The 21901-nt window shown below is 44.8% G+C and overlaps 2 long non-coding RNA genes across 2 annotated transcripts in view; one reads left to right on the forward strand and one right to left on the reverse strand.

Annotated features, from left to right (window-relative positions):
- The window catches only part of LOC144825262 (uncharacterized), a 394990-nt gene that overhangs the window by 355146 nt on the left and 17943 nt on the right, over positions 1-21901 (reverse strand). The window contains exon 2 of the long non-coding RNA XR_013609361.1: positions 14212-14271. This is a non-coding gene — a long non-coding RNA (uncharacterized LOC144825262). The remainder of the gene's footprint in view (positions 1-14211; positions 14272-21901) is intronic.
- LOC144825263 (uncharacterized) overlaps positions 1-21901 on the forward strand; it is a 275307-nt gene that overhangs the window by 155160 nt on the left and 98246 nt on the right. The gene's annotated exons all lie outside the window — the stretch shown is intronic.

Below are 21901 nucleotides of genomic sequence, written 5' to 3' on the forward strand. Positions count from 1 at the left end.
CGTTCTGTATTTGTCTTAATACATAAGGTATAACCGCTAATGAAGGAATAACATGAGTCCTGGTATAAAGGTCAGCAAAGACCATACCCCAAGTAGTACAATCCTCTATTTGTGGAGCTATCCCCATGGGTAAGCAGATTGTTAGCATTCTGTGTTTTCAAAATGAGAATACTGCCTCTAACTGTGTTATTTTCTGAGCTATCCAGAATGGCATTTGTTTGTGTTTCGTCTGCGTTTTACCTATTACCACGTGTAACGTTTGAGGTGTGATTTTAGTAGCTGTACCCTGAGATTGAGTTCCATTTGTTGCAACTGTTGCTGGTTGGACTGTGAAAGTCCTTATGACGTATTGCGTCAAGTTTCTGTACATTTTAATTAAATCTTTGTTTTGTATGAGTATGTCTCCGTGTGACATTGTTTCAATGTCAGGATGTGATGGAAGGCTGCTAATATCGGCCATGTTGCCCATTCTCCAAGCGGGCATAATCTTACTCTTCCTCTTATGTGGGGTTGGGAGCCTTTAAACCAGTATAAGTGTTCCTGGTGCATGAGTGGAATCTCTATGTCCTCGAATGGGCCATATTCCGCTGCTGCATCTCCTTCTGTATAGTAGTGAAATGTCTGTGTAACCCACAAATAAAATACTTCTGTTTGGTTTGATGTGTGTGCCTCAATCACGAAAGCTAACAGGCCACACCTAGCTTGTAAACAATTTTCTAATAGCTTCAGGGTGATCTTATGTCTGAATTTAGGTACACGTTGAATTGCGTTTGTATCTTCTCCTGCTGAGAGGTGCAGATCCACTACTGGGTTATCTCTCGGCTCAGTCTTTTTTGTAAAGAAGAAGTTTGTTCAAGGGAACTAAGATAAGGCTTTATTACACAATTTTAGGAACACTGTGTCCTTCAAGCTTGTTTAACCAACAGCTAATAAATAGGACAATTTCGCCTACTCAGCTTTGGCAGAGTTTTTACCCACCCATTAAAGATGTCTCTGGCGGTTTGTGAGTACGAGTCTCTGAGAATAGCACGACTGAACTACTCATATTCTACTGTTGAATAAGTACGCAACCAACGTTGGTGGTGCCATGTCGTGTTGTTCCTATACATTCCTATACAGACTCTGCGTGTTTGGATAACATAAACTGTGGGCTTTGTGGCAGACTGGTTCCGAGCACCCCCACTGAGAATGTTAACCTGTTTGCATTAGCTAGAGCATAGTGCCTTTAGAATCTCCTCTTATCGGGGAGAGAATAGTTTCTGGCAACCTTAGAACATGACAACCCTGATCCGTCAGAATCGTGGAAACAATGTACTACCTTTCGCTCAGTCACACGTGCTCACGGATTCGGTCTCAGAGAGTTACATAGAAGAAACAGTTGGGTGTGTTACAATAAGAATTTATTGCACAGTTGTTCTTCTAGCGCAAAATATATGTGCTGCAACAACTGTTAGACAGTAGCAGATATATATATATATATGATCAGCAGTACAGTGAATATAAAAGGATAGTACAGTTCTACCATATTGCAATAATCATGAATACATACATGAATAAATAATGCATGATAAAAGAAAGTGCGTACTCCTATGATGCCTATCTAGATGTACCTAGGGGTACCTAGTATGTGAGTAGGTGTGAAGCCAAGAATTCCTCTAGGATTTAGTCTAACCCCATTACCTGAAGTGAGAGAGTGTGGGACCCCGTCCTGGTCTCGAGTTGGACAACCCGCGAGGGATGTCAGACCACTGTCAGCTGGCGCGTCTGCATGCAGGAGCCTCAGCATCTCTGGTCAGTGTTTCGGCCTGGAAGTCTTGGTTCCCTCTAGCTAACACTAGCAAGATGTGCTGTATTTATACAGAAAGTATCTAGGGTTCCTTTGTCCATTGTTTATTGCGTTCGCCATAGTTAGATTTGAGGATGACGTATGGGATGAACCTTGTACGGAGATATTAGGCAGGTGGTGTAGCCCCTGCCTGGTTTCCAAGAACTCTTATGAATATTCATTCATACTGTGTGAGTCAGATGCATGACTAAACAACTACTGCCTAAACCATGACTTCCTGAACCACAAAAGCTAAACAACGAGCAATACTAAACAACCACTATTTTTTACAACGACTTCCTAAACCACGAAATAAAAACCACCTCATTACTGGCCAATAGATGGCACTATTGTAATAACAATACCTCTACAAAATATTTTTTTAATTGCTCTTTACCCATTTCATTGATATTTTATTCTACGTATGTTTCGCAAGTCTATCTCTTGTTTTATAGTAAAACAACCCTTCCTGCCTCATCAGCATGGCAAACCAACCATACAGTCAAATCCTGTTCCTCCGACCCCTGAAGACAGGTAGCCTCGCCTACTCCGCTGTTTTGAAGGATAAACAACCCCAGGCTTGCTTCCAATTGTTGCTTCTCACGCACCAATATCTCCACCTGCATTGTACATGACCATGGCTCCTCTCATTGCTGCCCTTCAGTGCGGGGTAGTTTAATCCTTCTTTCGTCCATTGTCTACAGCTCCACTCGGTGCCAGTCTGTTTTCCCCAGTGAAAACATAAACAAGTTGCCCGAGCACTCAAAAATGATAGACCTGAAGGGGCGTCTCAAAAAGATAGCCATATTTCTGATGTACAAAATTAATACATTCTAATCAACGACCCTGTTAGTAGTGTCTACAATGACTTGTTTAAAATGATTCAGCAAATGAATGTGCTTTCAACTGTTTAATTGTTCGAGTCGCTGTTTTGTTTACGTTTTATTTAACAAACATCAACCGTACTCTGATGAACTGCAGCTGTTGCTACGTCCATGTCTTAGTCCAATAAAATGCCTCTTCCTCTCTCTCTCTCCAACTCCCTCTCCTCTCTCTTTGTCTCTCTCCCCCTCCCTCTCTTTCACTCTCGTTCCCCATCTCACACGATGCACAAACACACTCAGGCACAGTTGATATAAAATAAGGTATGAGGGGCCCATTCACGACATTCTATGGGGGTTTACCAGGAAGAGGCGATATAGTGCCTCCTCACTGGGGTTCACATAAAAAGACAAGCAGGCACTGCTACAATTCAGCTGCCACAAACCCTCAGTTGTGTCACAGCAGTCACCGTTGTTTAAAGGAGTACCACCTTGTGAATCTAGCACTCTTCAGCTGAGCAGCTCACCACAGTAATGTAAAGCAATGCTCAGCAGATGTCTCAAATAGAAAAATACTGGATCTACAAGATTGATGAAATGAGGAGCAGGTTGTCACTTGGACACTGCGTGAGGGACATGTGAACAAGGGCAACTACAAATGAAAGGCATAAAAAACGAATGGTTTAACAATGAACAAAGAATGAAAGAATTCTGTGAGTTGTCAACACAGCTGTGTATACATTTTCAAGAAGGAGGAAATGACGTAGTGGAACAGGAGGACATAAATTCAAGACGATCCATTCATGTCACCCTGCCTCATATCGAGAGGTAATCAATTCTTTAAAGGAACATACCTACACTTTCTCATACTGTGTCTATTCTTGACCGATTCCGGTAGTATTTTTTTATTCAAGTTACGGCTCTACTTTCACAGGAATCTCCTAGTAGTGTTTAAGAACGTTGTGGTTCAGGAATTCGTTGAAATGAAGAGTCGTGGTTAAGGACTTCGTTGTTCAGAATTCCTTGTTGTTATGACTTCGTTGTTCAGGTAAGTTGTGATTTAGACTTCGTTGTTTAGGATGTTTACCGTGTGAGTCTACTGATGAAGTTATAGGATACTATTGTTCAGGGAATACCCTCCTTCTGTGCCCAGGACTAGAACTAGGCAAAGGTTGAATCCTAAAAGGTCAATCTCCAGGGTTTGCACAGAGAAACGAGGAGTGTCAAGACAGTAACTAAGGGCAAGCAACACAAAGCAAATCAAGGTAACACTCAAATTCGATTTTCTTGAGAGAGTCACAAAATGTATAAATGCAATTGAAATAAAATATCGCAAACATCATGGTGAAGTGTATTAAACATTATGATATTCACAGGCTATGTATAGTAGCAAAAAAGATCTTTTGTTTAGGCTAAAAAATATTTAATTAAAACATTTATCGTAAGTGAGTCACAAGACAAATGGAAGAGGGGATGTCCCAAATGAAGGCAAGATGCACGCTTGTATCATATCACAGAAGTTTTCTAGTATTGCTCAAAGGATAAAACCTTCCATAAGAATACAAGCAGGTGAAATGATGAGCCCACTAGAAAGGTTGTAGACGACTTTCCTAAGTCAAAACAAGGCACAGGGGGGCATATTTACCAGTCCCTATTGGCACCACAACGTCACTTTCAGTGATGTTGTGATAGCGATGGGGGCTTCGTCTTATGTACAGGGCACTTAACATGGCTTAATGCTGCCTTGTAAATAAGGCACCCTTTCACGCTGTATTTAGCGTGAAAGAGGAGGGCAATGGGTGTTGCGGTGGGTGTTCCACCGCAACACCCATTTATTTTGACGCTGCCCCCTCTTTACAAGGGTGACGTAAATAGGAAGCAGCTCCAAAATAAGACCAGGGAAACCTGGTCTTAAACAGGCGAAACAAGGTGAACTGCTTTATTTTCCTCATTTTTGCTGTTTCCATGTGTGCTGCATTGTGCAGCACATATAGAATAGCACATTTCAATTGATTGTTTATGTGCAGGAAGGTGTGCCTTCCTGCACATAAGCAATAAAAAAAAGAAATGACATTTTGCAACTTCTATGTGTGCTGCATTAAGCAGCACACATAAAAGTTACAAAACATAATTTAAAGATTGTTTAGGTGCAGGAAGGGAACCTACCGCCACATAAAAAATCTTCCCATCAACGCAGAGACCCTTGCACTATGGTGTAAGGTTGCCTGCGTTGGCGCTATACTGCTAAGTTTAGCGGCAGCACAGGGGAAAACGCAGGGCAGCAACATATTGTAGTAAATAAGGTGCAGCCCTGCATTTCTGAAGTTGCAGATTAAGGCATTAAGCCAGAAAGGCTAACACTGCACTCGTCACTTCATTGTAAATATGTCCCTTGGTTTCAGATGAGGAAACTAAACTTTCAAAACTCTGGCCCCAGTTTTGAAAAATTTAGGTTACTCATCTGAAACCATGTGCCTTGCTCAGGCTCCAGGATCCAGCGGAACAGAGGAGAACATGGTGGTTGGCTATGCAGCCGGTCGCATGAGCCCTGGGCTCCTGGGGAGCAAAATTATTATGTGTTTTCTCGTATGCAGTGAAGAAGGGGAGGGGTGCTAAAGGATACTCACATTTGGGAGGCCTTTTCTTGGGTTGAAAGGGTATTTGCCCTACAATAAAAAACTTGAACACAGTGGCACTGGAGAGTGGCGGTAGCACAGCAGGCTGCTGGTCACAGGCCGGGTGAGCAGGATAGCCTCAGCAAAGATGCTCCTTCGAGGGATAAAAGGCAGTGGCAGAACAAGCTAGGAATTGACACTACCGGCAGGAGGGTCGGAAGGAGGATCGGCAAGAGGACTAGAGTCAAGCGATGCAGTAAGTTGAGCCTATGTGAGAGAGTGCACTGTGCCCAATAAGAAGGCTGACATAGGGTAAGGAAGGGGGGTGAAATGAAGGGAACTGGGGTGCGACTGGGGCAAACAGCAGTTAAGTTCTAGGCAAATTGTTCCACCCCCCTCGCAAGGAAGAACAGATTCACGCTGAAGAGTGTCTGCAAGGAGATTGGTGAGGGCCCCCTTGGCATGGAAACAGAGATGAATCTCCCCCTGATCGCAGGCGCAGTTAAAAAAAAAAAACCTCGAAGCACTTCCAACAAAAGGCAATACATGAACAAATACTTAGAAGGACCCTGAGCCTGACTCCACTCTTGTTGAAAACCAACTTAAAAGAGGAACTTGGACATACATCAGAAAATAAAAACAACCCTCTTTTTAAGAACTTTCTTTAAGGTCTTGCCTAAGGCTAGAGCAGGAGTTTCTGAGCCTTGGGCAGCGGTACAGTCCCTCGCTAATCAGTCCATAGCAACACAGGTTGGGGATGTCGAAAAAAAAGGCTCAAATAGGTATCGGCCCCTAGAAGGCTTAGGGGATGACACAGCAGTAACAGGGGAAGGACAATGCCTTCCTGTGGCATTGGTGGCAGCTGAGATACAAGAGGAGCAAGCAGTGCTTTAGTCAGGGTGAGCTCTAATAAAAGTCAGTCAGTAGAAGAGGCTGAAAATGCAACAGATGTAAGGAGTACTTCTTTAGAGTCCATGATTTTAGCCTTGAAAAAAGAAATGAGAAATGTGTTTTGCTACCTCTGTGAAAAACCATTAGGTTGATACAAGGTGTTTGCGAGAGCCTAGAGAGAAATATTGATAGCTTGGCAGCAGGACACAAGCCCTTGAGGAAAAAATCGAGGAATTCAGACACTTGGTAGAGTTAAGTAAGGAGGAGATTCCAAATTTGGCAATCAAGAAATATGAGAAAAACTAGAGACACTTGAAAATAACTCTAGACGTAATAACCTGGGAATCCTTAATATACCAGAGGACCAAAGGAGCGGATTTAAGGGCTTTTGTGGGGAATCTAATATAAATGGGGCTAAAAATTAATAATCCGATCCGGGAAATGTCAGCAGACATTCAGTGGATACATTGTGATCTCTAAAGGAGGCCTCCCTTCATTACCAACAAGAATACGCATAGAATGATATTAGTACATTTTCTCACATATGCCCGGATGGAGGAAATACTTTCTAAGGCACTGAAATTGAAATCTTTAAAAGCAAATAGGTTGAATATTGAAATAAGGTCAGACATGTCCAGGGCAACCGAGAACAGGATATGGGAGCTTTGAAAATGACTAGGTTATTTTAGGAAGTTAAGAGCAACTGCCCAACTTCCATTTCCGACTACACTTAGGGTGATGATTCATAATAAGATGTACAATTTGAAGTCCCATAAGAAAGCTCACAATCTAATTGAGAGTGCCTGGGCAGCTTGGAATGCAAAAGTATAGAGTGGCTGGCTCAGATGACCCACCTACATCTTTTTCATCTTTTTTAGATTTCTATCTATTCTTTGTTTTCTACACATTTGGAAGCTCCTTTCCCACTTCAGAGTATCCCATACATGCCCCGGGACTGTGCTCACGTATGAACTTAGATAGTCCATGAGGAAGTCAGGGAGTGTTCTCCTAGGTGGGGGGTGGGTTGAGAGGTCGGGATTAGGGGAACACACAGGGTGGGGAGAATTCATGTAGAAAAATACAAAAATAAAATACTCATGCACACAGGTATTTTTCAGTCGCTATTCAAGTAAATTGCAAGAGAAATAAACTGGGACCAGGACCAGGATCAAAGCGACAGGTGCAGGAAAAAGACAAAATAAATTCTCAGTTGGAACATAAATGGATTATGCTCCAAAGGAAGGAGAGATAAAATATTACACTATTTAAGGGAGGTACAGGCACAAATTATCATTTTACTAGATACTCTTTTAAGAAAAGAAGAATGTGAGGACATTTTTAATACACAAAAATGGATCAAGCAGATGGTCAGCATAGACCAGTACAGGAAATATCGCAATCAAGGACAACATCACTGATAAGCTATGATAATCATGAGCTTGCAAATTGATGATTAAAATTACACACTAGAGGGGTACTGAATATAGATGAGGTTGAACCTTTGACAAAAATCTTTTAAAACATTTGGATTCTCCCTTTCCCATCATAATGACTGGCTGGCAATTTCAACACCATAATGGACATTAAGTTGGAAAGGTTCGCTGGGAACAGGACTATAATTGCACCCCAAATGCAGGCCTATTTAAAAACATATTATGGCCCAGTTGGGTCCGGAGTGAAATGGCCGGAACTAGTCTGGGATGTACTTTCAACAATAAAATGTTTGGCCATCATTCAGGGATAGACTTTTTCCTAGTGGACCAGAACATAAAATACCAGATACAGTTAGTCAAGCATATGCTGGTACAATTCTCAGATACTATTAGAACTTAAATCTGGTGGCAACACAGGGTGATGAGATGGATCCTCGATTATACACTTTTGTTGGACCAAGAAGTTGTAAAAGGCATCCTTGCAGGGACGGAAAATTTATTTAGATTTAATACAGGTACTGTTCCAATTCATATGACATGGGGCTCCTTCAAAGCCTTCTTAAGGGGGAAGGTAACTTGTATATCATTCTTCAAAAGTAGAAAACACAAAAAAAGGTTGGAGTACTGGAGACTGAATTAGCAGAATGAGAAGAATGACACTTAGCACAACTCACTCAAAACAATGAGAACTTAGCTTTAGAGAGAAGATGTATAGAACTGAGAGAAAAGCTGAATTTGGGTTTGGAGGCCAGAGTAAAGAAAAAGTGAAAAGTCAGTAAGGTGGCCCAATATTCGATTGGGGAGAATTGTGGGAAGCTTTTGGCTTGGAAAAACGAAAACTGATCAGTTCAGGAATACAAACAGGGAAATTAAAGAGTACTTGTCCATCCCCTCGGTGAATAGCAAGGAGGATATCGAAAGGCATTTCTTTGTTTTTTAGAGACTTATAAACAGACGACCTGAGTGACAACAAGGGAAGAGCTAGTTATAGAATGGATGGGTCTTGAGCCACTGTGTAGACTTAGTGAAGATAAAGTGGGGGAATTAAATAGCGGCATAGTGCAAATTGAAATTAGATCAGCTGTAAGGACTAGTAATAAAGGAAAAGTAGCAGATACAGGTGGGTCTCCCAGTGGAGATATATACTGTACTGGAGGATATAGTCTCTCCAATATTAAAAAATCTATTTTGGGGGATACTCAAAGGAGGTAAAGCGTTAGCACAAACCGGGAACGAAGCTATAGTTTTCTTAATTCTTAAACCAGGGAAAAGCCTTGCACAATATGAATTGTATAGACCTATATTGCTCTTACACAGCGACTATACAATCTTTGCCAAGGTGTTAGCTAGGGGGTTAAATCAGGTAATAGGGACCCTGCTGCATGAGGATCAGAAGGGATTCTTAAGGGGAAGATTCCTACTTGAACTAACATATAACATTATTGACGCAATAGATTGAGCCACTAAATTCAAGGTCGCACTAGCAGTATTAACACTTGATGGTTTCGACGCATATTACAAGGTGAAATGAAAATAACTGAAAACAGTGCTAAACAGTGTAATTTGGGAGAGAATTATTGCAGACCGGTACATCTGATATATCAAGCCCTCAGCGCCAGAATATTAGTAAATGTGAGTTTAGCTTCACCCTTCCAAATAACTAGAAGCACAAGACAAGGATGTCCACTCTCACCCCTCCTTTTCAATTTGTATAATGTGCCCTTGGCATGTAAGATTAGGCAGGTGGCCGCAATTGTGCCTTTCACTTGTAGCGTCCCACTAAAAAAGTCCCTATGTATGTAGACATTCTCACTGTTTATTCGTCTGCCCTACTGGCCACTTTACTAAATATAGAGCGGTTGACAACAGAGTTTGAAAATGTCAGGGTACTCTGTGAATTCCTCAAAAACTGAGATAATGGTCTGGAGTATGTTGATGGGTAATATATGGAGTAGATATGAGATCAAGTATTTAGGTGTGAGAATTACACAGGACTCTAATAAGATCACTGAGGAAAACTTTACTAAAGCGGCAGTGATCAAAAAACTTATGAAGAGGTGGGCCCACTTCTCACTCACTATTTTTGGTAACGTCAACTTGGTAAAAATGGTCATCCTACCTGAACCCACTTTCCTCTTTAATACCATCCTGCTACAGTTCAAGAAGGAGTGGTCAGAGATACTATACGGTTGCACAGGCAGCTTTACAAGAGCTGAGAGGGGAGTGAGGATTTCTTGGAAAGAGCTTTGCAGGAAGCAAGAGAAGGGGGGCTTGGCGTTACCTGACATACAATTCTACGCCTCAGCTTTCCAGCAAAAAAAATTGCAAGATGCTTCTCAACAAGCCATATGGTTCTGAGAATGGCATGCTTCTGAATGCTATACTAAAAGTCGTTGGGAGGAGGTACACATGCTGTGTATACATTTGGTGACACTAGACCTGGCGTCCATATTAAGTCTGACATAATTTATTGCATTTTCCTCAAATAAATACTTCACCAGCACTGTAAGCAATCTGAATAAAACCAGCAACTTGGTCAGGAATATGTTTGCTTATCAAAATCACATACTGTCCTGTGGAAGTGGTTCATTCTTTGGAAGTGTCTTCCACTGGTATATTTCTGAGCAGTTTTTAACATGTTAGGTATGTATGCTTTAAACAGAAAAATGTATTGGAGAATGCAGAAATTAGGAAAGAGTGAACCATTTTGGAAACACAAGTGTCCAAATGTCACAAAAGCTAAGATGTATTTTTCATTTTGTTTATTATGTAGGTTTTCAATTACAAAATGGTTGCTTCATAAAGTCAGTGGTAAAGAAAAATTATGATGCTGTTTCCAGTAGGTATGGAGATAGGCCAGAAAACCCTGAAAGGCAGTCATTAGTCCTATGCACACAGGCTACATCTGAAAAAGTCACACTCTTAACCAAATGACTCCCTGTATCATCTATAAATCCCCATTGTGGACCTCACAAATATCTATCTAGGACCTGATTAATTCTATATTTTCGAGACCTTTCCTCTCATGTTGTCCTTCATGTATTTCCTTAATTCCAGCTGCTGTATATTTGTGTATTTTAATGCAGGTGTTGTTCTTGGTCACCGAAATGGCACAGTGATGGATGTATCTGCATGGTAGATGTTGCAGCAGGTCTTGAATGTAATTAAAGTAGGCAGGAGGAGAAAGTGGATTTCTTATAAAGTTTTGTTATTTGGCATACTTCTGAAGCCCTTCAATAAGATAGGCTGCTGCTTGCTATTGGTTATTGGTGCTTGGTGATCTCAGAGTTACTTGCTCAAAACACATTTCCTCCATTGACATATAATAATACCTTTGCATTGACAGCCATTTTTAAATCTTCCATCAGTAGAGAAGAGTCAAATGGTCCTAAGCAGTGTTGACCTTGTAAACAATGTGTGTCATGATGCTCAGGTTGGTATCTACATGGAAGCCCAATAACTAGCCTCTGTCGGTCAGATGTGTAGTGAAGCCATGCAGATTAATCTCTACATTCAACAATATGTGAGCCATCAACACCCTCCCCCCCTAAAGGCACATCATCAGACGGGACAAAGACATTTTAACTAAACATGAACTAACTAAACTATGCAAATATCCTACACAAACATATATTTTTGGGGGTTATTTTTATACAAGAAAAATACCTCAACCCCCACCCAAAGGAAAAGGAAACGTAGCGTATGACACTACATTGAGAGAATAAAATATCTAAAACCTTATCTATAAATTCCACTAACTATTTTTACTCCACAACTACACAAAATAACACTTACGAACTTACACTAATATCAAAACAGTTGTATAAAAGGAATCTGGGGACTTTAGAAGAGGGGGAAGGCTCACAACAAGGGCTGCTCAAAGTGGGAGACCCAGGGCACCCTTGATGTCCTGGAGGTAGATGTTCATGTCTGACACATCCCTTTCAACTTGTGCCAGTAGCAAATTCAAGTCCCCGTTAGTGAAACCTACACCATGTGTCTGTGCTGCAGATGGCAGTGAGGCAGTCCCTTGTGTGCGTGGATGTGAAGGGGCACCTGTTTGTGTACCCGATCTAGTTGCAGCAAGTTGACTGGGTGGTGTCTGACCTTGAGTGGGGGATTGGTGATGATGTTTGGATCCACGTCTGACATTAGAAGAGCCTGGTATAGTCTTTGTGTCCCTTCTCAAGATTTTCTGTGCAAATTCAGGCATAGATTTCCATCTCCCAGCTGTCCAGTCCTCTCTATACCTCTTTGCCATTGCACGATAGTGCTTGGACACCCGGCGTATGTGTATGTACCGTTCCTTACTTATTTGGAACGCGCGCGCCTCCACTGGTTACGTGATGTCTGAAAAATATGACTAATGACAATATGTAAGTCCTGATATTAATGCCAATGTTCTCCATTTAACTTTGAAACACAAGTGCATGAAAACATGGACTCTACACTCTCACCAGAGATTTTGAAGTTCACAAGTGACCTGAACATTGCAATGTGAAATTAAGGATCAATTACAACCTGATGGTGTTACTGACCTGACAATGTGTGGCATGGGACATTTCAAGAAGAGAATAGAGTCACTACATTTTAAGATTGGTGTTAAATGGTGATGCTGTCACATACTAAGACTTAGTCTACCAGTGGAATGTACCCAATAATACAGCTTCAAAGGACCATTGCTGAGCCATGCCATGCCATGCCAAAGAAAGACATAGGGGCATCTTCGCAAGGTAGTGGCGGAACATGCCATTGGCCTCCTTGGCTTAATGCCATGCCTTGCAACTTCAGGAACGCAGCTTTGCACCCTACCTGCAACAGTATGCAACCATGGTGCAAGGGTGTCTGCGTTGATGTGAAGGTTGATCATGTTCCCAGAGGATGCCCCTTCCTACACATGACCATTCTTGAAATGATGTTCTGTTACTTCTATGTGTGCTGCTTATTGCAGCACATATTGAAGTCACAAGATTACATTTTCATCACAGATTGGTCATGTGCTGTAAGGCGCACATTCCTGCATAGGAACAATCAATGGTGTCTTGCTGTTTCTATGTGTGTGGCACAACGCAACACACATTGGAACAGCAGGGATAGGAACTAATTAAACAAGTATCATGTCAGTGCATATTGATAAACAATTTGGCCTGGGTATCACACATTATGCACTCAAACTTATTCAAGCTGGGCTTGGAGATAGAGCCAGACATCCAAAATGTTGGTTGTGCATGTATACATTTCCCACCATTAGCACACAAGATATGATGTGAAATGGTGGTTTAAAACACTATTGGGCATTATTTTTAGGCAGACAGCTTAACGCTGCATCGTGACTTAGGCTGAGGCACTCCTGCTATCACAATGTTGTACCATGTAACATTGAGGAGTACATGGTGTCCTTGTAATATGCACCATCATGTCAACGATACAACACATCACAGGAAAGACACTGACTATTGGCAGGAATCCGATGTTGGCATATAACTATCTATTACATGTATTGTCGACACATCCAAAGGAAGTGTGGCTCTGGATCCTGCAGCACTATTTCTTTAATCACATACACCAGCTATCATATGGTGTATGTGACTGACTCTTTGTACTTATACCTGTAACTGACAACTGGTGCTCCAAAGATTTGATCATCATTGACAGCTAACTCAGTGAAAGGCTATACAGCAATTCCATGTCTGGTCATAGCTATCTCCAACATCACTCACATGTCTCCTTTCCTGGCTGCAGGCTGTGTAATCCACCTGCATCGGCTGGATTGACATAACCCTATGGAATTTCTGGACTAAGTGAAGGTGTCAGTGTAACTTAATAGGTTTCATTGACTATATCCATCTGTACAGACTGACCAAATCACATGTCATTTAGTTTTCGACATGCAACGTATGCCTATGCAATGCCTAGAAGGCATCTATATTTTGGGATTTGGACATGTATTCCCACCTGAGATTAGGGTATGATGCTTTACTTCTATCATATTGTGTGACAGTTGCTTACAGCATTTATCTAGGCATGAACATCCATAGCCACAGCATGCAAAGAATGGTGGTAATTTGGGCACAATGAATTCCATTGCATCACGCATCTGATGTGACAAATCTCAGATGGTCAACCTACCTTGGAAATGTTTGTTGTATTGTATTGACATTACAACATCTCAGAAATAGGGGTCTGACATGTTGCTATTGCATGTTGGCAAACAAGGTGCCATGGCAAAATGACAACAATTATTCACATACATAAGAGTGTCCATTTGTAACGGCTACCACAAGAACAGGCCCTCTTCCACATTTTTGGCAGAGTGCCTACATGTTTGGCATACCCTGACAATTCCTCCAAGAAAGGTCAAGAGTCAGTGATAAGCAGGATATTTGCTGATACAGTTTGATGATGACTTACACTAATTGGGGATGTGCAAAGTCACGTCAGGAAGGCAAATGTTGTGCACAATCTCAACTTCATAAATTTGTGCATACAGCACAGTTTTATGATCCATAATCACTCTGGAGGCAAGGTACATGTGGAACACACACAGACTGTGTTCAACTACATACAGAATTATTGCCAAACATTCTCCCCATCTCCCAATGTAAATATATCATGAAGGCACTCACCAGTGGCGTGTGGGTCTATGAAGGCATCAATGTCCCCCTGAGTAACTAGTGGTCTTCCTGCTGCAAGACATTAAAAGAAACGTGTGTAAGTATCAGATGTGAATTTCCACATGTCATGTTCATTATCACATTCATCTACATCAAAATCAACGTAACAGACCTGTTCTGTTCATGTTGCATACATGATTGGATCTGCTTTGCCTGTCGTACCCACAAAACTTGACCAATGCAGCCTTGTGCAACACAAGACAATCCTGCTACCAAATGTGCTCATTTTTCAAACACTACTTGCGTGACACATTCCCAAGGCCACTTTTTCAGCTACAACATCATTTTCTCCCCTGTATGTAGACAATATTTGCTCTGCAGATCTCACAAGAGTGTGTTGAGACAATTGATGTGGTCTGATCCCACATTGTGTATGTGGCAGAGTAACACTCGGAAAAAGGCCCATGAGTCCCAATGCAAATTTTTAAATCTCATTGTACATTACACAAAATCAGCCATGCCATAGAGCAAATGTGATTTAAAAACTGTGTGGCAGACATATGGTCCTTCACATACATTGTGAAACGTTACCATGTGATCAGACCCTTGCACAGTGGTGCTAGACGTGTTTGGCCATCAGACGGTGTGTTTTGTCATATGTCCTGCATTGTGCAACTCACATGGACACTTCATTCATATTGAGGGTCAACACACAAATCTCCTCAAACACTATCTTAATAGGATGCACTGCGCAGCACACAATGAAACATGACACAGCACTTCATTTATTGTGTGCCGGAGTCTACATGGTCATACTTCATCATAAACAGTGTCACACTTGCACAATGGTGCAAATGTGATTGTGTTTGAGCTGGCAGCTTGACCTTAAAAATGAATGACATAATCCTGTAGCATTTATTACATTGTGTTCCACACTACATTTTTGAAGTTTGAAAGAAAAAGTTGATGAACTTCGCAGGGCCGGTCGCTCCACGCATCGCACGGATCCCCGTGTGTTTCCTCTGCTGCTGCCACGTGTTGCCCCTGATCCTGTGCCCTAAGTATTTTGTAGCTTGTGTTTTGCTGTTCGGCTGTGCCCCTTTGCATTCGTTGTCCTGCCTGTATCCTCATTTATTGTTGCTCTGCCCGTGATCGTTTTTCCCGCTTGTGCCCCCCCACTCCCCCCCGCTGCTCCCCGGCGGCCCGCCCCTTTTTTCCTTCTGTTCCCGCTTCCTCGACGCCCATTCGCCACCCCGCTCCCGCCTCCCAGCTGCTCCTCCCTCCCACTTCGACATACATGGAGGAGACATCGCGGAAGCGCTGCGGACGTGCGCAGCGGGCACGCAAGCCCATCTACGCCCGTCCACGTCTGGACTGCGCCCAGCACCAGGAACCCTGGCCCCCGCCGGACCCAGAGGACTCGATGGAGATACGACTCCACGGCCCTCCACGCACTCAACACCGGATGACCACCTGCCTGCGACCGAGCCACCCCGAAGCACACCATCGGACCTTTCACCTGTCAAGCCTGCAAATTCACCTGCCTCCGAACCCGCCCCCCACCCTCCAAGCACCGCAACAACAACAACAACCCCCTCAAGTGCATCCTCCTTAACACCTGCTCCGTCCATAAGCATGCCGTCGAACTGTGGGACCTCATCGACAAAACAGCACCAGACGTCGCCTTCCTCATGGAAACCTGGATGAACGCCTCCTCGGCCCCCGACATCGCCATAGCCATCCCGGACGGCTACAAAATCACCCGAAAGGACCGCGTCAACCAAACCGGAGGAGGAATCGCCATCGTCCACAAGAACACCATCAACATCACGACCGTCACCGAAGACACACTCTCCACCGCAGAACACCTACACTTCCAGATTCACACCGACCCCAAGACCACCCTTAGAGGAACGCTCATCTACAAACCCCCGGGACCACGCACACAATTCAGCGAAACCATTGCCGACTTCATCAGCCCGCACGCCCTAGCCTCACCAGAATACATTCTAATAGGGGACCTGAAGTTCCACCTGTAGAAAAACAGCGACAACAACACCACCACCCTGCTCGACAACCTCACCAACCTCGGACACAAGCAACTAGTGAACAGCCCCACCCACCGCGCCGGCCACACGCTCGACCCCTTCTTCTCCGCCAGTAACCACGTCTCCTTCAGCCACACCACCGGACTTCACTGGACTGATCACAGATGTATCCACTTCACCTTCAAAAAGAACACATCCCACCACCACACGCGACAGACCCCCCGCAGACACTGGAGCAAAATCACCACAGACCAACTCCTCTCATCGCTGAGCCAGAACCCGCCGGCCAACACCACTGACACCAACGACGCAGCCCACAACCTCGCACAGTGGATCACCAACTGCGCCAACGACCTCGCACCACTGAAGAACCCCCCAGGCCTGACCAGCAACAGGAAAACCCCATGGTTCACAGACGCCCTCAAAGAATCCAAGAAATCCTGCCGAACCCTTGAAAAACCCTGGCGCCACGAACGAACTACAAAGAACATGACAGCCCTCAAGAACGCCACCCGCAAACACCACCAACTGATCCGCAACACCAAACGGACATCATCCAAAGAGCGACTAGATAACAACACCCACAACAGCAAGGAACTCTTCAACATTGTCGAAGAGCTCTCCAACCCCAGCGCCACCAACAACGACGTCACACCGTCACAAGAACTCTGCAACTCCCTTGCCATGTTCTTCCACCGCAAGATCGCAGATATACACGACAGCTTTGGACCCCAGACTCCTCCAGTCATCGTACCAGCGGCCCCCACCTCCACCCTCAGCGCCTGGACCCCCATCAGCACTGAAGACACCACCAACGTCATGAACTCCATCCACTCCGACTCCCCCTCTGACCCATTCCCCCATCATATCTTCAACAAAGCCGACACCATCATCGCACCCCATCTCCGGGACATCATAAACATCTCGTTCACGTCAGCCACCTTCCCCGAGAGCTGGAACCACGCAGAAATCAACGCCCATCTGAAGAAACCCACGGCGGACCCCAAAGACCTCAAGAACTTCCGCCCCATCTCTCTTCTTCCCTTCCCGGACAAAGTCATCGAGAAGACCATAAATAAACAGCTGACTGCTTTCCTCGAGGCAAACAACTCGCTCAACCCGTCCCTGTCCGGAATTTGAGCCAACCACAGCACCAAGACTGCCCTCATCGCAGCCACTGACGACATCAGGACCCTGATGGACAACGGAGAAACAGCCACCCTCATCCTCCTGGACCTCTCGGCAGCCTTTGATACCGTATGCCATCGCACCCTAATAACCCGCCTCTTCAACACAGGGATCCAAGGAAAGGCCCTGGACTGGATCACCTCATTCCTCTCCGACAGAACCCAGAGAGTCCGCCTCCCTCCCTTCCGTTCAGAGGCCACCAAGATCATCTGCGGCGTACCCCAGGGCTCCTCGCTCAGCCCAACCCTCTTCAACATCTACATGAGCCCCCTCGCCACCATCACACGCAAACACAACATCAACATCATCTCCTATGCCGACGACACCCAGCTGATACTCTCCCTCACCAAAGACCCAGCCACCGCCAACACCAACCTCCAGGAAGGTATGAAAGACGTCGCAGAATGGATGAAACTCAGTTGCCTGAAGTTGAACTCAGACAAGACAGAGGTCCTCATCCTCGGACAATCCCCTTCCGCCTGGGAAGACTCCTCGTGGCCCACAACACCCTCAGACCACGCACGCAACCTGGGATTCATCCTGGACTCATCCCTCACGATGACCAAGCAAGTCAACGCCGCCTCGTCCTCCTGCTTCAACATCCTACGCATGCTCCGAAAAATCTTCAGGTGGATCCCCACCAAAACCAGAAAGACCGTCACCCAGGCCCTCGACACCAGCCGACTGGACTACGGAAACGCCCTATACGCAGGAACCACCGCCAAACTTCAGAATCGACTACAACGCATACAAAACGCCTCTGCACGACTCATCCTCGACATCCCTTGCCACAGCCACATATCCGCCCACCTGAGAAACCTGCACTGACTCCCCGTCAACAAGAGGATCACGTTCAGGCTCCTCACCCACGCACACAAAGCACTCCACGACATGGGCCCCGAATACCTCAACAACCGCCTCTCGTTCTACACTCCCACCCGCCAACTCAACTCTGCCAGACTCGCCCTCACCACCATCCCACGGATTCGTAGAACCACCACCGGAGGAAGATCATTCTCCTACCTAGCAGCAAAAACATGGAACTCCCTCCCCTTACACCTACGAATGACCCAGGACCATCTCACCTTCAGGAAACACCTCAAGACCTGGCTCTTCGAGCAGTAGCAGCACCCCCCCTTCAGCGCCTTGAGACCCTCACAGGTGAGTAGCGCGTTCTATAAATGTTCTTGATTGATTGATTGATGGAGTTGTACTTATCACCTTGCCTGCCAATGATGATTCCCAGGTGGTCCAACATTTCACCCTCACAACCAATGCAATTCTGCCATTGGTGCTTCCATCGGTGGACAGTCCTGTCCACTCCAAAGATCCTCATCATTTGGCTGAGGGCATTGCTCCCACCTCACCTGAAGCACACAGGCAGCATATGTTATGTTAAAAATTTGTTAGAGCGCGAACAGCTGCCCCAGCAACGGGGCATCCCGGCGCTAAATCATGAAATAACAACTGAGGGGAATGGGGGGAACAGCAAGAAGGCCTAGGACAGAGGGAACAAATGAGTTTTAATTGCCTTGCGGAAGGCAAGCAGGTTATTCAGGGAACGAATGTGCAGTGGCAGAGAGTTTCAAAGTTTGGCCCCCAAAACTTTAAAGGAGCGGCCACCCATTCGGCAGAGCTTCGTTCGAGGTACAGACACGAGGTTTTGACCGAGGGAGCGCAAATTGCGCTGAGGGGTGTAGGGTACCAAGAGTGGGCGCAGGAGTTCAGGACATTCTGCTTTAAGAATTTTAAAAGCAATAGTGAGGGTCTTAAATTGAATTCGAGATTCGATCGGCAGCCAGTGTAGTCTTTGAATGGTAGTTCTGACGGAGCACCTACGGGGAAGGCCCACCACGGCCCTTGCTGCTAAGTTCTGTACCCGCTGCAGCCGTGCTATCTCTGCTTTATTGGCACCTAAAAATAGAACACTGGCATGATCCAGCCGAGAAAGAATAATAGATTGAACAATTAGCTGGCGTGTTTTTGAATCGAAAAAACCGAGTATCGGGTTAAGACTCCTCAACAGTCCCACACAAGTAGCTGCCACTTTCTTAGTGTGGGTCTGAAAATTGAGCGAGGAGTCCACCCAGACGCCTACGTTTTTTACCAGAGTTTTTGGTGAGGGGATGGGGGCGAGCAAAGAAGGCCACCAATGTTCACTCCAGTAGCAGGAGTTTTTTCCGAGGAGCAGCACCTCAGTTTTCCCAGCGTTCAATTGTAAGCAATTGCGCGTCATCCACTGGGCAACTGCAGCTAAGCCATCCCTAAATCTCGCAGCTGAGATTGAGGGGCCCTCAGTGAGAGTGATGACCAGCTGTGTGTCGTCGGCGTACGACACCAGCGTGAGGCCCCATTCTTTTGCCACTGCCGAGAGAGGCTGTACATAAAGGTTAAAAAGGGACGGGCTGAGCGCAGAGCCCTGGGGAACTCCTTGGACGATGGAGTGGGACCTGGAGATAAACGGAGGGGCTGAGACCCGGAAGGACCTGTCCGTCAAGAAAGAACGGAACCACTCAAGGGCAAGATCACCAATCCCTATATCCTCGAGGCGCTTTAGCAGAATATTATGAGAAACCGTATCAAAGGCTGCGCTGAGATCAAGTGGAATCAGCGCAGCACTCTGACCGGCGTCAAGTATACTCCGGAGGTGTTCGGTGGTAGTCAGAAGAGCAGACTCTGTACTATGTCCAGGCCTGAAGCCGTTCTGGGATGGGTCCAGGATGTTATTTTGGGCCATGTAGTGGGACAGGACATTATTCACATGGGCCTCTGCTAGTTTAGACACCCATGGAAGCAGCGAAATAGGTCTAAAGTTTTCCCGCTTTGTCGGGTCTAAAGTAGGTTTTTTGATAATAGGGGAGACCCATGCTTGTTTCCAGCAGGTAGGGACCACAGCTAAGGAGAAGGAGAGATTAAATAGTGTGGCCAAGGAAGGGAGGAAGAAATCTAAAGATTCAAGAAATTGGGCCGGTCTCATGGGGTCTGTAGGGGAGCCAGACTTAACCCTTCTGCAAAGTTTGGCTAGGTCATCATGGGAGATTTCAGGTATAAATGACAGCCTAGAGTACTCGGCAGAAGGATTAAGGGGGTTAAGGAGGTCGGAGAAGTCCTGTGGAAAGGCATTATAGATTTTCCTCACTTTTTCTATAAAGAAGGTGGCGAGGTCCTCACACTGTTGTCCAGAGGTAATGCAGGAAACTGGATTACCACTGTTTTGTAGTTGTTGCACCAATGTAAAGATAGTTTTTGTAGGATTAGTGCTAGACTTAATTTCTTTTGCATAAAAGGACGCACGCGTAGTACGTATGGCTTTATGGTAGAGTCTTAACTTAGACAGGTAGAAAGTTTTATCACTGTCTTTGTACTCCTTTCTCCAACTGCGCTCAGCTGTTTTACACTCTTTACGCATGGTTTTAAGAGTTTCATTATACCATGGGTTGGAGGGGGAGCTGCGACCTTTGGTCCATTTAGCTGGTATTAGGGTGTCATGCCCTTTAGTAATCCAGTCCTGGAAAGCAGCATAGGATGTACTAATGTCATTAGTAGCTGAGGGGTGGGATTCTCCTAAACTGGTGATAAGGTCACCAATTAGTAGTTTGTGCCATGGCCTCTTAAGACAGGAGGTAGGCATTTCTTTAACGGGCGATTCTCTGGCCTTCATCGTAAATCTGATGAGAAAGTGGTCGGTCCACCCCATGGGCTTAGGTAGGTCAGCCATGGCCTCAGGGATATTGGTAAAGACGGGGTCTAACAAGTGGCCAGCGGAATGCGTGGAGGTATGAATAAGAGAGTTTAGCTGTAGGGCTGTAAGATCCGCCAAGAGATTTTTAATGGTGGGGTCAAGAGTGGAGTCAAAGTGGAGGTTAAGATCTCCCAAAATAGTGAAGTTAGCTGAAGACACTACGAGGGCGTGAGCCACATCTAAAAGTTCCTCAATAAACTTAGAGGTGGGACCCGGGGGACGATAGATGTAGAGCCCAGAGAGGGCAGACTGAGGGCTCGTAATGATCTTAAAACGAGCACTTTCGCACCCCCCTATATCTTCCTTTATAAAAGAGCAGGTGTATGTCGTTCGGTATATAACAGCTATACCACCACCCCTAGTGTTTCTATTAATAGACTTCATAGAGAAGCCATCAGGCAGCGTGAGGTTCTGGATGCTAGTCAGATCGTCATGGAGCCAAGTTTCACATAGAAACAGGATGTCAGGGTTCTCATCAGTTAAGAGAGTATTAACTTCAGAATGGTGTTTTACAAGGGACCTGACATTCAATTGAAGGACCATGGTGGAGGTATTTTTTGGCACAATGGCAGAGTCAGAGAGTCAAATACACTTTATTCGATTATTTTAAAATCATAAAAGTATGCTATACATCCATTTTTGATCATACAAACACAGGTGATTAGACAAACAATTTTAAAACTTGTATTTAAAATTTTTAAAAGAAGGAAAAAACATGAATTCA

The sequence above is a fragment of the Lissotriton helveticus genome, chromosome 3_1 (genome assembly GCF_964261635.1).
Source record: "Lissotriton helveticus chromosome 3_1, aLisHel1.1, whole genome shotgun sequence".
NCBI lineage: Eukaryota > Metazoa > Chordata > Amphibia > Caudata > Salamandridae > Lissotriton > Lissotriton helveticus.